Consider the following 16,978-nt stretch of genomic DNA (forward strand, 5'->3'; position numbering starts at 1 on the left):
TTCAACTATATTCATATGAATACAGGTACATACACATCAAGAACAATCAGAAAATATGGGGAAAAAAATCACTTCAGTGGTGCCAAAAACATAAATTCCTAAAAATAAAGCTAAAAGAAGAGATCCAAGAATGTTACATTAAAAATCACTTTGTGGGGAAAAAAAATGACGATCTGAATAAATGGAAAGAAATACCACTTTCAGGATTAGAAAACTCACTATTTTTAAGACAATGTTCCTCCCCAAACTTATTTATAAATCCAACATAATCCCAATCAGATCACAGGAGGCTATTTTGTAGATATTGGAAAGTTAATTCTAAAATTCATACAAAAATGCAGAAGACCTAGAATAACCAAAGCAGTTTCATAGCCCAACAAAGTGGAAGAAGTACCCTAAATAATTTTAAAAATTACCACAAAGCTATAGTAATCAAAACAGTTTGGTACTGAGAAAAAAAAGCAGATACATACATCAAAGAAAACGAAAAGAGTCTAAAAATAGACAAACACATATAAAATCAGTTGATTTCCAACAAAAATGTAAGGCTATTAAACAGAAGGAAAGTCTTCAATAAATAATGCTGATTCAATTGAATATCTGTATGGAAAAAGATAAAAACCAACTCCTATCTCACATCATACATAAGGAGTAACTCAAAATAGATCACAGACCTGGATACAATACCTAAAACTATAAAAATTTGGAAAAAAACAGGAGAAAATCCTTGCAACCTTGGAGTAGGCAAAAATTTCTTAGCTGTAACAACAACAACAAAAAAACCCACGAAACATAAAAGAAAAAAATTGGTAAGTTGTGTCTCATTAAAATTAAAAAAACATTTGCCCTCTAAAAAATAACATTAAGAAAATGAAAAAGAAGCCATGAACTGGGAAGAAAATATTCGAAAAAGACGTATCAGAAAAAAAGACTTGTATACAAATTATGGAAAGAACTCTTACAACTGAATAATAATAATAACCCAATTTAAAAGAAGGCAAAACAAAAGTCCAGACCAAGACAGCTATACAGGTGAACTCTACCAAACATATTAGCTCTTCTTCTCAAACTATTCTAAAAAGTAAAAGAGGAAGAAAAACTTCCAAATTCATTCAATGGGGGCCAGTTTTTCTGTGATACTAAAACCAGATGAAGACACAACAAAACAAAACAAAAACAAACAAAAAAACTACAGGCCAGTATCTCTGATGAACATAAGGTAAAAATCCTCAACAAAGTATTAGCAAACCAACTATACGTTAAAAAAAACAGTTCACCACAACCAAGGGGGATTTATTCCCGGGATTCATTGGTGGTTCAAATATTCCTGAATCAGTCAACATGATACATCATATCAATAAGAGAAAGGATAAAAACCCTATAATCATTTCAACAGATGCAGAAAAAGCATATGACAAAGTACAACATCCATATGTGATAAAAACCCTCAACAAAGTAGGTTTACAGAAAATATACCTCAACATAATAAAGGCCATATATATGAAAAAGCCACTGTGAACATCATACTCAATGCAGAAAAACTAAGAGCATTTCTCTAAGGTCAGAACAAGATAAGGATGTCCACTCTCACCACTTTTATTCAACATAGTACTGGAAGTCTAGCCACAGCAATTAGACGACAAAAAGGAATAAAAGGCATTCACACTGGCAAGGAATAAGTAAAACTTCCACTATTTGCAGATAACATGATACTGTATAGAAAAACCCTAAAGACTCCACCTAAAAACTACTAGAACTGATAAATTAATTCTGTAAAGTCACAGGATACAAAAGCAATGTACAGAAATCTATTACCCTTCTATATACTAATAATGAAGCAGCAGAAAGAGAAATTAAGAAAACAATCTCATTTATAATTGGACCAAAAAGAATAAAATAACTGGGAATAAACTTAACCTAGGAGGTGAAAAACCTGTACTCTGAAAACTACACAATACTGATGAAAGTAACTCAAGACAACACAAAGATATGGTAAGATATTCCATGCTCAGGGGCTGGAAGAACAAATATTGTTAAAAGGTCCATACTACCCAAAGCAACCTAGAGATTTAATGCAATCCCTATCAAAATACCAACAGAATTTTTCACAGAACTAGAACAAACAATCCTAAAATTTGTATGAAACCACAAAGACTTTGAATTGCCAACAGAATCTTGAAAAAAGAAAACAAAGCTGGAGGTATCACAACTCCAGATTTCAAGTTATACTACAAAACTATAGCAGTCAAAACAGTATGGTCCTGGCACAAAGAGAGACATAGATCAATGGAACAAAAGAAAAGAAAGCCCAGAAATAAACACACAATTATATGGTCAATTAATTTTCAACAATGGAGGACAGAAGAAGCAATGGAAAAGAGTCTCTTCAACAAATGGTGTTGGGAAAATTGGACAGCTACGTGCAAAAGAATGAAACTGGACCATTTTCTTATACCATACACAAAAATAAACTCAAAATGGATTAAGGACCTAAATGTGAGACCTGAAAGCATAAAAATCCCAGAAGAGAATACAGGCAGTAATATATCTGACACTGGACACAGCAACACCTTTCTAGATATGTGTCTTAAGGTAAGGGAAATACAAGCAAAAACAAACTATCAGGAATACATCAAAATAAAAAGCTTTTGCTCAGCAAAGGAAACAATCAGCAAGACTAAAATACAACCTACTGAATGGGAGAAGATACTGCAAATGACATCCTATAAAGGATTAGTATCCAAAATATATAAAGAATTTATACAATTCAACACCTAAAAAACAAATAATCCAAATAAAAAATGGGCAGAAGACCTGAACAGACATTTCTCCAAAGAAGACATCCATATGGCCAACAGACACATGAAAAGATGCTCAACATATTTCATCAACAAGGAAATGCGAATCAAAATTATAATGAGATATCACTTCACACCCGTCAGAATAGCTAAAATTAGAAACATAAGAAACAAGTGTTATCAAGGAACCCCTCATTCACTGTTGGTGGGAACACAAACTCGTGCAGCAACTGTGGAAAACTGTATGGAGGTTCCCCCCAAAATTAAAAATAGAACAGGGCGCCTGGGTGGCTCAATCAGTTAAGCATCTGACTCTTGCTTTCAGTTCAGGTCATGATCTCAGGGTCATGAAATCTAGCTCCACGTCAGGCTCTGTGCTGGGCATGGAGCCTGCTTAAGATTCTCTCTCTCCCTCTCCCTCTGCCCTCCCCCGCCTCTCCCTCTTTAAAAAAAAAATAGAACTACCCTATGATCCAGTAATCACACTACTGGGTATTTGCCCAAAAAATACAAAGACAATAATTTGAAAGGATATATGCACCTTTATGTTTATGGCAGCATTATTTACAATAGAAAAATTATGGAAACAATCCAAGTGTCCATCAATATATGAATGAATAAAGAACATTTGTGTGTGTGCATATATATGTAAGATAGAGACATACTCTTAACTATCGAGAACAAATAGATGGTTACCAGAGGAGAGGTGGGCAGGGGGGATGGGTGAAATAAGTGAAGGGGATTAAGAGTACACCTATCTTAAGGAGCACTGACTGTTGAATCACTATACTGTTCACCTGAAACCATATAACACTGTATGTTAACCATAATGACATTTAAAAATTAAATTTAATAGATTTCAAAAGAAAAGCAGGCAAAAGATTTAAAAGAAATATACAAATGACCACTGAAAAATGACATGAAAAAACATTTGAAGGTGATTGACATATTCATTATTTTGATTGTGCAGATAGTTTCATGGATGTGTCCTAAAACACACCAAATTATAAACTTTAAACATGTAAAGTTTATTTTCAGTTATATCTTAATAAGGTTTTAACAGATAAAAGTAAGGAGACTTTTAAATGTTAAAATGATAATTGGTATGATTTATTCTCTTTTTCTAAAATGTTAGCATATTAGGGTAGTACTCATACTATGGAAAATGATATATGGGTAGAAAAAATATGAAAATATATAAACTACTAGAGAAGGGATTATTTTATGACATTACAGTCAAACCTTATATTTATTCCAAGAGAGAGCAGCAAATACACACGAATACAAAAATAACTTAAACATCACAAGTATTTAGATTTGAGTGTAATTATAACGGCTATTAAGGAATTCATAAGACTGTAAACCAAAAAACAGCTCTAAATATTGAAATTTCAAGCAGTCATATACTTTATTAATACATTGGAAATAATTAGATTTCTAATCTTACTACTCCAGGCAACTGAGCGGTATTTACACGCATGAAGAGGGCAAAAAGAAACTTAAGCTGATCTTCAGTGAGCAACTAATAACTGCTATAGATTTAGAGGGCTTGGGAGTAGATTCAGACATGTGGTATTTCACAAAGATTAAAAAAGTTCTAACATCAATAACCTTTATTAAATCAGCAGAACCAGCCTACAGTTTCCTACTATCTTTTCATTCATCCACTTAATGAAAATTTATTAACTGTTTAAACATAACAGATTTTGTGTTTGACAGAAGAGATGCCAAAAGGGTAGAGTATGTGGTTAAAATAACTGATACTAGAGCTGGAATACCTCTGTTTAAATTTTACTCATTTATTCTCTGTATTTCCGAGGGCAAGTTACTTAACCTTCAGCTGTCCAGTAAAAGGTTAACAGCAGGCTTAAGGTGTTCAAACCCTGTATCTTCTAAGGAAAGGACTGTCCCTTGACTGGCTTCTGGGATATAACCAATATGGCCTTGGAATATCATGCCTGATAAGAGTGTCTTTGTATACTTGAAGCCATGGGCCATGCCATATAGTTTATTCTAACCATGTGACTTATGGTGAGTGCATGCTTTTATCCACCTGAGTCCTGTAGCAAGCTTTATCAGTTTGATCTCTGTGGGGGCTGGAAACGGAGTAGTTGTCAATTATGGGGGCAATCCATGCCTAGGTGACTGACAACCCCAACCCCTAAAAAGAAAAAAAATAAAATAAAAAAACAAAACCCAAGACTCCAAGGCTCAGGAGAGCCTTCCTGGTTGGTTAAGACTTTACACTTGTCACACATTGTCTGGGAGATTAAGCACTTTCCATATGACTTGAAAGATGACAAGTGGAGCTAGTGCTTTGTGTCTCCTGGACTCCTGCCCTACGTGCTTTTTCTCCTTGCTGATTTTAATATGTATCTTTTCACTATAATAAACCGAAACCATGAATATAACATTTTTTCTGAGTTCTGGGAATTCTTCCAGGAAATCATCAAACCTGAGGGTTCTTAAGGATCCTCAACATTGTTACCACATCTAAAAAAATGTATTTAATATTAGTACTTAAAGAACAGATGTGGGGATCAAAAGAATTAATGTATGTTAGGTGCTTACAATAATGAACAGCATATAATGTTTGCTGTTTCTCATACTGTTGTAAAGATAAGAGGTCCTAATACTTGAATAGCTTGGCCTAGTGAGAGAGGACACTAAATAATTAAACTGTAAGTGCTAAAAAAGGATGCATAATATATGAGAGAAGCAGAGAGCATCAGTTCCTTCTTTCCTATACCCAACTCTGTTGTCTTCATTTAGGTCCCAATCATTTCTCATTTCCTAAGTGAACAGCTGTGAGTATCCTCATGATAGTATAACCCTTACAGGATTCCCTGACATTGTATCTACCAGCAGCTGCATCACCACCATCACGACTACTGCCTGATCCAATATTCCTTTAACCTGATTCCACACTCTGAGAATCCATTCCCATATATGTTCCTCTGATTTCTGTAGAAACAAAATGACAAAAAATATCAAATTATTTTGGTGTTTCTCACACTTCTTCCTGGTTTAAATTTTATGCCTCACCCCCCACCCCGGGGCATTTGTGGACTCAAATCTGATTATAAGTCTAAAAGCAATGAAAGGTGGCAAGAATAAGACAAGAAGATCGGCAGTCCATTGCAGACAACTACTTTAAGGGATATTACAGGGTCTTTAGGCCAGGGGAGACAGACCTCCTAAGAAGGAGTAGAAGGGCTGCTTCTACCGGCAAAGGAGGTTCAACATAATTGAGAGATCCAAGGTTCCTAGCTTCATCAGAATCTGCCCAAAGGTACCCATATAAGGACCCAACCCTTTCCTCAAGGTTGCAAATTCAGATTGTGCTGTAATTCAATCACCCACATGATCAGTTTTAAAGAAAGCTTAGAATTATAAATGTATAGCATGAGGGTTTCTTTTAGGGCAGCAAAAGATATAAATTTTGGTACCTGAAAGTGGAGTACAGCCATACTGAAAACTTAAAATGTGAGTGGGGCGTTGGAACCAGGTAGGGGGCTCTGAGAAGAGTGTTAGAGAATGCCTAAAACACCCTGAAGAACCCGTTTATAAAAACCCCATGAGCTTTGATAAGTCTATGGGCGAGGACTTGCAAAAAAGCAAATGTTATTGGAAATTTGAGGAAGGGGGATACGTGTTAAGTAGCAGCAGACACTTTAGCAACACTGTCCCATGGAGTTATACAGAAAGAAGAAAATACGACTAACGAAATGGCTGATCTAGCTAAGGAGAGTTCCAACCAGAGTGTTGAATGTGCCACCTGGTTCATTTTACTGCTTATAGTAAAACTTGAGAAGTGAGAGAGAAAATAATGAAAGGGCTGTTAAACAAAAAAAAGATAAGACTTACTCTACAGGGGCGCCTGGGTGGCTCAGATGGTTAAGCGTCTGCCTTCGGCTCAGGTAGCGAAAAAAAAAAAAGACTTACTCTACAAAAGATACTGTCAAGTAAGTGAAAAGCCAAGCCACAGACTGAGAGAAAATATTTGCAAAAGACTTATCTAATAAAGGTATCTTATCTAAAATATACAAAGAACTCTTAAAACACAACAACAAGAAACTGGGCCAAAGGCCTGAATAGACGCTTCACCAAAGATACACAGATGGCAAACAAGCTTACGAAAAGATCCTAAACATCATATGTCATTACGAATTACAAATTAAAACAACGAGATAACTGCTACATACCTATTAGAATGAACAAATTCCTAAATGCCTGACAACAGGAAATGCTGGCAAGGATATAGAGCAACAGGAACACTCATTCACTGCTGGTGAGAATGCAAAATGGCACAGCCATGCTGGAAGCTAATATGTCAGTCTGTTACAAAATTAAACATACTCTCACAATACAATACAGGAATCATACTCCTTGGTATTTACCCAAATGAGCTAAAAACTTCTGTCCACACAAACACGGGCACACAGATGTTTATAGCAGTTTTATTCACTACTGCCAAATTTAGAAACAACCAAGATGTCCTTCAGTAGCTTAATGAATAAATCAACTGTGGTACATCCATACAATGGATTACTAAGTACTTAAAAAAAAAAAAAAAGATCAAACCATGAAAATATAGGGGAGGAACTTTAAATGCCTATTACTAAGTGAAAAAAGCCAATCTGAAAAGGCTATCTACATACTATATGATTCCGACTCTAGGACATTTTGGAAAAGGCAAAACTGTAGACACAGTCAGAAGTTTAGTGGTTGGCAGGGGTTGGGGAAAGGAGGGATAAACAAGGTAGCGAAACTATTTTTAGTGCAGTGAAATTATTCTCTACAATACTATGATTGTGGATACATGTCATTACACATTTGCCTGAACCTACAGAATGCATAACACCATGACTGAACCCTAATGTAATAAACTACGGATTTTGGATGATAATGATATGTCAACATAAGTTAATCAGTTATAACAAATACACCATGCTGATGTGGAATGCTGATGGGAGAAGCTGTGCAAGTGCAGGGGCAGGAGGTATATGGGACATCTCTTAACTTTCTACTCAATTCTGCTGTGAACCTAGAACTGTTCTAAAAAACAAAATATATTAAAAGAAAATTAGGCAAATGATGCTAAAATTAAGAAATGTTTTCTGAGCAAAGAAAAAATCCAGAGCACTACCAGGAAAACATTCAACAATGAGGCTGAGGGTATGACTGAAAACTCTTTCATTAAAATTTCAAAAATATTAAAGGTGGTGCCTCAGACTATTAGTCAGCCAAAAGGCCCTTGAAAGACATTACAATGCAACTATTGATCCTCTCAAACAATAAAGCTTCTACAAAATTAAGGGCATTATCCCTCAGCCTTGTTACTAGAAGCCCAACGTATACAAGGATTTATCTCAAAAAAAAAGTGTGTGTGATTTTTACTCAAAGGAATACATCTCAATAGAATTCACGTAACATCCACAAGATTTATAAAAGAATAATATATCTTTTTATTTAATATATAAAAGATTTAATATATCTTAAATGAAGAGAGACTTTTGGACCCCAAAATTCCACTGACAGAAAGCAAGCTGAGAAAAAAACTCACCTTAGAAACATCTGCTATCTTTCATGAGAAAAGACAGAGGTACAAGAAAAAGCACAGAAGGCAAGGTGAAGAATCATAAAGAATTATTCCCAGGCTTGAGATCTAATCAAGAAACTTCCAGTATGTGCCTATCTGGATCTCAGAATTGCTACGAACTAAGGACACCTTTGCATCTTCCATTTTTCCCCTTTTAAAACAAAACTATCTATAACAGTTATCCTATACCTGTCCCCCATTGTATGTTCGGTATTGCAGGTGGGGAGAAGCAGATGGAGCAGAATGGTACTCAAAGAGCTGTGCTTGAGGAAAAACACCCAAGTAACCACATCTAAGCCCGGACCTGATTTAGATGATGAAATTCTGCACTTTAAGATGATATAGTAACAGAATGAGACATGTTAGGCCTTGGGAAGCACTGGGTGAACTCTGCATGTGGGAAGAACATGAACCCCTGGAGGATGGAGGGCAGACAATGGCAGCCAACTTCCTACCTCCTGTTATTCACATCTTCACGTAGTCTCCTCCCACACAATGCCAGAGTTGACTTGTATGACCAATACTAAACAGGAGAAGTGATAGTATCACACCTGAGAAATTATAACATTGTGGCTTCCATCTTGGGTGCTCTCTCACTCTATCAGATCACTCGCTCTTGGGAAGCCATGTTGTGAGCAGCCCTATGGAGAGGCCCAACTGGTACTTAAGTGAAGCTTCCTGCCACCAGCCACAGGAGTGAGCATGGAAGTGGATCTTACAGACCCAGGCAAACTACAGATGACTGCAACCCTAGTTGAGACTGTAACTACAACCTCATGAGAAATCCTAAATCAGAACCACCCCTAAGCTGACCCTAAATTTCTGACTCTAAGAGACTGTGTGAAATAATAAATATTTTTCATCTTAAGCTGCTAAATTTTGGGATCATTTGTTATATAGGTACAGATGACCTGTAGTTAAATCCCAAGTGAACTAGTGAATACCACTAAAGCTCCCAGATTCATTCATTATCATCCCTGAATTGCCTGATTTTCCAATTCAGCAATAATTTGTCTCCTATGTAAGGAAGGAGCTTCCTTTAGATTTACCAAAACAAGAATGCTCTTTTACTGTCTTTGGACTTAAAAAATTAGCTTACATAGCTTAATATTTTCAGAATTAATGGTTGATCTGGCTGAAAGTCTTTCTTCATTGAGAAAGAAAGAGAGAAACCTTACATTTTTAATTAGAACAGTTAAAAACACAAACACATATGCTTGTTTGGATAAAACTAATTATGCATGCTTCCTATAAAGGAAATATTCAGAATAAATAAGCTTGTTTTCAATAGTTTGTTTTCAATGATAAAACTGAAATGTCTAGTTTTTTAAAAGTATTTGTAGTATTGCTAATGCAGATAAAATTTCCACCATTATAATCACTCACACTGTTCCAAAATAACAAAATACTACCTATAAACAGTACTCTAATCACAACTGTCTGTCAAATATATTAGCACAAATTGATTCATATTAGTAACCTAGAAAAAAGTAGGAAAAATTCTAAAGAACAGTGTACAAATAAAAAATGCTTTCATGCTGGCAAAAAAAAAAAAAGGTGCAAAATGGTCTCTAGTAAATCCAATTTTTGTTGGATCCAAACCTAGAGCCATCCGGTTTAAAATTCTGGCCATAATCCAACCTATAGGAAAGACCCTACCACAGCCTTGACAGCAGCTTAGGGGAGGTTACTTCAGTACACTGGAATGTAAAAAAAAATCTATTTTACAGCATAAGCTATCACTCTAAGAGGGAGTCTACACTGAATGCCACACCCCAATCACTGGAGGTATCAAGAAAATAAAAGTGAAAGGATGCAATATAGCCATAGAAAGGCAAAGACAAACAATTACCCATTTAAAGTCTGTATAATGCAGGAATCAAAAATTTAAATGTCTATAGACACCAGAAAGTTAATAGTCAATACAGGCAGTGAATCCTATAAGGCATAAGCTTACACTGTATGAATGTAAAGGCTGCAACAAACTGGAAAACACATAGCTCATTTCAAGCGAGTTGCAATTTGCCCCACTGTTGCTTCACAGAATGAAGACCCAGTGTGACTGGAACTTTCTATTTCTCAGGAGAAACAAAAAACCTAGATATTTACTTAAATTAGCTGAAAACTAATTTTACAACATCCAAGATTGTGCAGGTCCATTTAGTCTGGAGATCTCCAATTTGCAAACTCTGCTCGGTGCAGTATTATAGAGGGTATAATTATCTAGTATTTCTCCCATATAGCTCAATAACTTCCAGGGCAAAAACAGATATATCAGTAATAAAAATAAGACTCCAGTGATCCCACAGAATAATTTCCCAGAAAGTGGAATCAGGTCAAAAGTATTTTCCAAAACCAAGCCAAGATAAATACTCCAACAACATTACAGGGTGTAAAAGCAAATGAATCAAGATGATTAATTTCCAAACAACTTGAGTTGGTACCATAATAATTTCCATAATATACACAAAAATGATGATACCATGAAGAATGCGTAATTCAAATCAAGAGAGTATGTCACTATCTCAATTAATCAAACTTTTAACTTTTTAAAAACGCCTTACTTTGAGTTGTAATTTTGGTTACAATTCTAGCCTGTCCATATTCTAAACAAGGCACACAAAACCAAGCTATGCTTTATACCTGGAAAGGGTATCACTTAACACTCCTTCATTACCTTAGATATTAACTCTGAATTGTTTTTTAAATAGAAGTAGTGTGTTTAGCCACATATAGTATCATTCTTGCTGCTTTCTGATGCCAAAAGGCATATGAGGGAAATGTGATTAGCAGGGGAAAGAATATCAGCCACACCCCACAACAGTTAATAGTTACACCGTCGGGTATTAGTTGTGATCATTTCTGTAATGAGCTTGTAAAGGGCCTTACAAGGGCCCAAATCCAAAATCTTAGTCTTATTAACATCTCTCCAACCTCCAAACAAATCAACCCTGAGTACATTATCAATCTAGACCATGCTTAAAATAAATATCCTGTCTGCTATATAAAAATGGAAACATAAAATAAATGTTTTGCTTCAATGATGCGCCTTCACAGTGATATTTTTCTCTACAGCAAAATTATCTACATTATCTATATTGCAAAAATGAACTATTCCCCCCAAAAGGAGACAACAATACAGTTATCAGAGGAAGCAGCACAGTACTGCTGTCTCTGCCTTGTCTTTAACTTAGCTGTGAAATCTTGAGCAAGTCAGTCATCTGCCATCTCATCTGTACCAAATTAATCAATTTTAATTTGCCAAAGAGTGATGAGCACAATTGTGGTACAATTTTTCATTCATTACTTTAAATTAAAGTAATCGGCTTAAATGAGTTTTATAACTGAAATAGTTAGCTAAAGGTAGTACCCCAAGAGTATTTTCTAGACAATGATAGTGTACAAAATCATTCAATAGTTAAAAAAAAAAAAAGAAAGAAAAAAGGCGTTACCTTGAACTACTAGGCCATTAGCTATTCTGGACAAAAAATCCCTTTCCTTCTCATAAAAATAATCCAAAAAAACCCACACCCACCTTTTTTAACAATGCTGAACACTATTAAATTACACAATTACTCATTAAATTACTTAATTAAACCTTATTATTCTATGGATAGAAATAATATGATACATTGTCTGAAAAACTTAAGTTTATTCCTGCAGGACCGTACACACTGCACACCTTCCAAAACATTGACTACTGAGCCTGAACTGACAGACACATTGCACTGATACACAGTAGGTCTTACTAAACTACTCAAGGCCAAATGGCTGACTTCAGAACCATATGTTGAGATGTAGCTGGTGATTTGTTCTCTCTCACCTCATCCTCCATTCCATTCCAATCTGTGGAGCTGTATTAGTTTGTCACCTTGGTTGCTGAAACTTATCTCCTCTGCTGCCAGTTCTGCTGCTTATTGTCCATCACTGTTACTTATGTCCTTTGCCACTCCCCACCTATCCACATCCCATTGCTATATTGCTATTCAATACTTCTTTTTTCTGTTTCACCATTTCTTAAGGGGCGGGGGGAGAACAGAGGGAGAAAGAGAATCTTAAGTAGGCTTCATGCCCAGCACACAGCTGGATGCGGAACTCGATCTTACAACCCTGAGATCATGACCTAAGGCAAAAATCAAGAGTCAGATGCTTAACTGACTGAGCCACCCAGGTGACCCTGTTTCACCATTTTTGTCTCTTCTGTTTGTTTCCAGGCTTCCAAGTCCCAGAAAAAAGAGATCAATTTCATAGACACAGTCAGCCAATCAATATACTCCTTTCCTTCTAATTAAAAGAAAAAAAATCAAACAAGAATGATCCTTGGCTTTTCTGAACTGTTTTTATCACAATCTGATACTCAAAGGTTCATTCATTGTTATAAAAGATGCTTTATGGTCTTTTTTATTTCTAAGTTTGGAGTTACTGTAGATACTTGTCTACAGATAATTGAAATTTTTACAATTATAGTATTTTAGGGTTAAAAAAAATCCACAGAAAACATAGTGGCTGCCTTCTTAAACCTTAGACGATTCACCAAAAAGAAAAAAAAAATCCAAAAATTTCTACTAAAATCAATCTTAAAATAAATGAATAGCATTCCAAAGAAGATATACATATGGCCCCAAAGCATATAAAAAGATGTTTAACACCTCCAATCGTTAGGAAAATCAAAACCATAGGAGATACTACTTCACACCCATTAGGATAACTATTAACAAAAAAAAAAAAAGAGAGAGAGAGAGCAAGAGAATGTGTTTGGCAAAGATGTGAAAAAGTATTGTTGAAGATGTAGAGAAATCGCAACCTCTGCTCACTGCTGGTACAAACCTAAAAGAGTACAACCACTGTGGATAATAGTAAGGTGATTCCTAAAAAATTAAATACAGAATTGACATTTGATCCAATTCTGGGTATATAGCCAAAAGATATGAAAGCAGAAACTCAAACAGATATTTGCACACTCCTGTTCAGAGCAACCTTTATTCACAATAGACAAAAAGATGAAAGCAACACAAATATCTATGGCCAAAATGATTTAAAAAACAATGTGGTATACACATAAAATGGAATATCAATACCTTACAAAGAAAACAAGATACAACATGGATGAACCTCGAAAATATAATGTTAAGTGAAATAAGCCAGTCACAAAAGGACAAATATTGTATGATTCCATTCATTTGAGTTACCTTGAGTAGAGACAGGAAATTCAGAGACAGAAAGTAAACTGGTGGTTGTGAGAGGCTAAAGGGAGGGGGGGGGAAAGAGAGTTAATGTTTAAAGGGTTTGGATTTTCAATTGAGGAAGATGAAAAGTTCTGGAGATGGATGACAGTGATGACTGCATAACAGGGTGAGTGTACTTAGTACCACTCATATATACAGTTAAAAATGTTTAAAATGGTAAATTTTGTTAGGTATATTTTACCACAGTAAAAAATATGAATGAAAAGTAAAGTTTACAATAGGGCAGAAAAGTACTTGCTATTTAGTTATCCATGGCTACTGTGCAAACCTTATCTGACTAAGACAGCACAAGTAATGTACCAACTGAGTAAATGGTGCTTAACTTCATTAGTGCCAATGAAGAGCATGGAAACATCTCTAAATATCTAAGGACTTCAGATTCTCCTCATAGAGCTGTCTGGGAAAGTCGAAAAAAATAGTCTGTCAATAAATAAGATCTCTCATGCACACACCAAACCACTGAATAAATACTCATTTTCGAGATTTTTAAACCCTCATGCCTCCATGCCTACATCATTGCTATTCTCGGATATACCAAACATACTCTTGCCTCACCACGTTTTGTTATCCTAATACACCCATCTCCCCCAATACCTGCAGAATTCACTCTCATTTTATTCAGATGTCTACTATATGTTCCCTTATCAGAGAGGCTAAGCTTGACAATCCTATATAAAATAGTATCCTCTGTAATTCTCTCCCCGCATAAACAGCTTTATTTTTCTTCATAGCTTTTATCACTACCTGGTATACACGTTTACTTGTTAATTCTTTTCTCCATCCACTACAATGTAAATTCCAAGAGCACAAGAACTTTGTCTATTTTGTTCCCTATGGACCCCCATCACCTAGAACTCCACCTGGCACAATGAGGGTGGCCAATAAATATTTGTTAAATGAATATAGATGTGATGCTCACAGCATAAAATCATATTCTCCTTTTGGTCTTGGTACTACTCTACCATCTACAGGTCTCGCAACAGCCACCAGCCACTGCCTCAAATCCATCCAGAATGGGAATGATTAAAGTGGGAGGAATACCTAGTTTAAAAAGTCAGAAACCTGGTACCAGCACTGACAATAATACCTTAATTAGGCACTTCAAACAGTGTTTGCTCTCTGTTTCTAAATTCCCTAAATAAATACAGTATATCCGCCCCTGACAATATGGAATAAAGGATAAGTATAAAGAATTTACCTCTAACACTGCTTTAAAACAAAAAGATACCATGTATTGCATAATAAACATCACAGTGCATCTGTTTTGATGAACATTACAAGGCACTTGCTAGTCTAAAAACCACAGGATTTTCCCTCTACAACTTCTCAGAGGTAGGGAAATACACAAATGCAAGAACACTAGTTGTTAATAAATACAGACAAAAATTAAGTAACCAATTTCTTGGCCCAAGAGATACACACTCTGGAGCATGAGAAGAAGAATATGTTAAATCTCTGGATGAGGGAAAGAAAAGAGTGTTTCCAATATATACCTAACTTTATTTCAAAGTCAGAAGTTCAAAAATCCATTCCAGTCAAATGTCCCACCAGCGCCCATACATACATGTTACAAGTTTTGAGAGGATTTTATAACAGCACTTTAATTTTCTGTCAGCAGTGAATGACATCTAGTAAAGCTTCAGCCATTGATTATAATTTTTGTAGAAAAAAATGTTTAATTAAAAAATAAATACCGTCCCTCCTGGAAAGGCATACGAGGGCCCATTACTCTATGGTCTCCAGGGCTCACCGAACCCCACATGTTCACTTCTAAGGACAGTCAACCAGGGAACGCACGTGTTCTGCCCGCCTCATAAGTGAAAATGGCAGGTGGAACCTGCCCTTCGGCTGGGTCCCGGAATTGAGTACACCTGTGCGCAGGGCACGCAGCGTGAGCTGTGAGCTGTGGGAAGCCTGCGGCCCCGGGGCCAACAATCCCCGCCCGAGACCGACCAGGCCAGCCCCTTCCTCTGATTTCCGCCGGGGCCTGCACCCGGAGCTCATATCCCCGAAAACGCAGGTCCTACCTGAGCTCTGCCCCCAGCTACAGGGCTGCGGGGGGAGGCGGGAGGAGGCGTGGCCTTCCAGCTCGCCAGACGAACTCCCTCGTGCGGTTGTTATGACTTTCCCTCTCGGGATCCGCGCCCCGACCAAGTTCAAGCCGCACTTCCGGGGTCCGCAGGCGACTGAAACGTCATTGCGCAAGCGACGGCGGCTGCGACAATCCGGAAATGGGCGGAGCGTAGGCTCTAGGTTGGTTCCTGTGGAGTTAAGTGGGCTGGGAGAGGCTTGTGGGAGTTAAGAGTTGTCCTCTTATTTCCCCCTGGCCTTGCTCGCCTTTTCCTTAACCCTTTTTTTCTAAAGCTGGAGACCCCGCTTCCTGAGTAACCTTGAGGACAGGGCCAGCTTGCAGCCTCGTTCTCCAAGAGAAAATTAAAAAGTAGTTGTGAGACTGTCCATGCAGCCAGTTGCCCACTCTCCCACTCATGTTTTATTCATCTTTACCCACTCCATTCCGCTCCAGAAAAGACAGAAGGTCGAAACTTCTAGATTTGGAAGATTAAATTTACTTCAAAATTATGACTTATAAAGTAAGAAGTTAAGGTTAGGCTCCCCGACCCTGCTCTTTTCCTGTTTCCGAGTACTAGTGGGATGAATGAGAAACAGTTGTGGAAACGCAGCCTTTATGGGAAAATTCCTGGTAGTAAAAATTGCTCAGGAAAATCCTTTAAATGGCCTACAAAGTACAGAATACATAATGATAAAAGTAAAGTCTAGATCTTTAATTCTTATACACACTTGAATGTGAGACCTCTTAGGTAGTTGAAATGTTAGAATAAAAGAAGAGTTTGTGTGTCAATACCCGGGCATTTAAACAATCAGAAATCCAAGGGGCAACTCTTAATCTTCATCTTAACCATTCAGCAGCATTTGACACAGTTAATTACATCTTTTACTTGAAGCTTGATACACATTTTTCATTTGACTTTTGTGAAATCATGGTGCTCTTTTGATTCTCCTTTGCTTGATTCCTCCTGGTTTTTCTTTTTTTTTTTTTTAAGATTTTATTTATTTATTTATTTGACAGCGCAGAAGCAGGGGGAGCAGCAGGCAGAGGGAAAGGGAGAAGTAGCCTCCCCGCTGAGCTGGGAGCCTGGGGGTGGGGGGGTGGGTGCTGGATCCCAGGACTCTGGGATCATAACCTGAGCTGAAGGCAGAGGCTTAACCGGCCGAGCCACCCGGTGCCACTCTTCCTGATTTCTAAATGTTTTTATGCTCTAGACCTGTTCCCTTCTTTATCTGTCCTCATTCCGCAGGTGATCTCATCCATT

The 16,978-nt window shown here is 36.8% G+C and overlaps 1 protein-coding gene across 11 annotated transcripts in view; it reads right to left on the reverse strand.

Moving 5' to 3' along the window:
• The window catches only part of ARB2A (ARB2 cotranscriptional regulator A), a 395,713-nt gene extending 379,884 nt beyond the window's left edge, over positions 1 to 15,829 (reverse strand). For all 11 annotated transcript variants that reach the window (XM_073888143.1, XM_073888149.1, XM_025866777.2 and 8 more), the window contains exon 1: positions 15,674 to 15,829. The gene's annotated coding sequence lies outside the window, so the exon portion shown is untranslated. The remainder of the gene's footprint in view (positions 1 to 15,673) is intronic.
• Positions 15,830 to 16,978: the final 1,149 nt, after the last annotated feature.

The sequence above is a fragment of the Callorhinus ursinus genome, unplaced genomic scaffold, assembly GCF_003265705.2.
Source record: "Callorhinus ursinus isolate GAN/ISIS: 27379988/994484 unplaced genomic scaffold, GSC_fseal_2.0 scaffold3, whole genome shotgun sequence".
In the NCBI taxonomy this organism is placed as follows: domain Eukaryota; kingdom Metazoa; phylum Chordata; class Mammalia; order Carnivora; family Otariidae; genus Callorhinus; species Callorhinus ursinus.